Below are 415 nucleotides of genomic sequence, written 5' to 3' on the forward strand. Positions count from 1 at the left end.
TCTCGCTCTGTCACCCAGGCTGGAGTGCAGTGGCACGATCTCGGCTCACTGCAGCCTCCGACTCCCTGGTTCAAGCAATTCTCCTGCCCCAGCCTCCCTGGTTCAAGCAATTCTCCTGCCTCAGCCTCCCAAGTAGCTGGGACTACAGGCACCCGCCATGATGCCCGCCTAATGTTTGTATTTATGGTAGAGACGGGGTTTCACCATGTTGGCCAGGATGGTCTTGATCTCCTGGCCTCCCAAAGTGCTGGGATTACAGGTGTGAGCCACTGAACCCAGCCCTAAGTAATTTTTTCAAAAGAAAAAAGAAAGAAAAGAACAGATCCGAGAAGCATCCTTCACAAAGAGGCAAGGTGGTGCCGTCTTCTCTCCACACTCCCTCCCTCCAGTCTGGCTCTTCTGGGCCATCGCCGAG

Source organism: Rhinopithecus bieti, unplaced genomic scaffold (assembly GCF_001698545.2).
Source record: "Rhinopithecus bieti isolate Rb0 unplaced genomic scaffold, ASM169854v2 scaffold_26131, whole genome shotgun sequence".
NCBI lineage: Eukaryota > Metazoa > Chordata > Mammalia > Primates > Cercopithecidae > Rhinopithecus > Rhinopithecus bieti.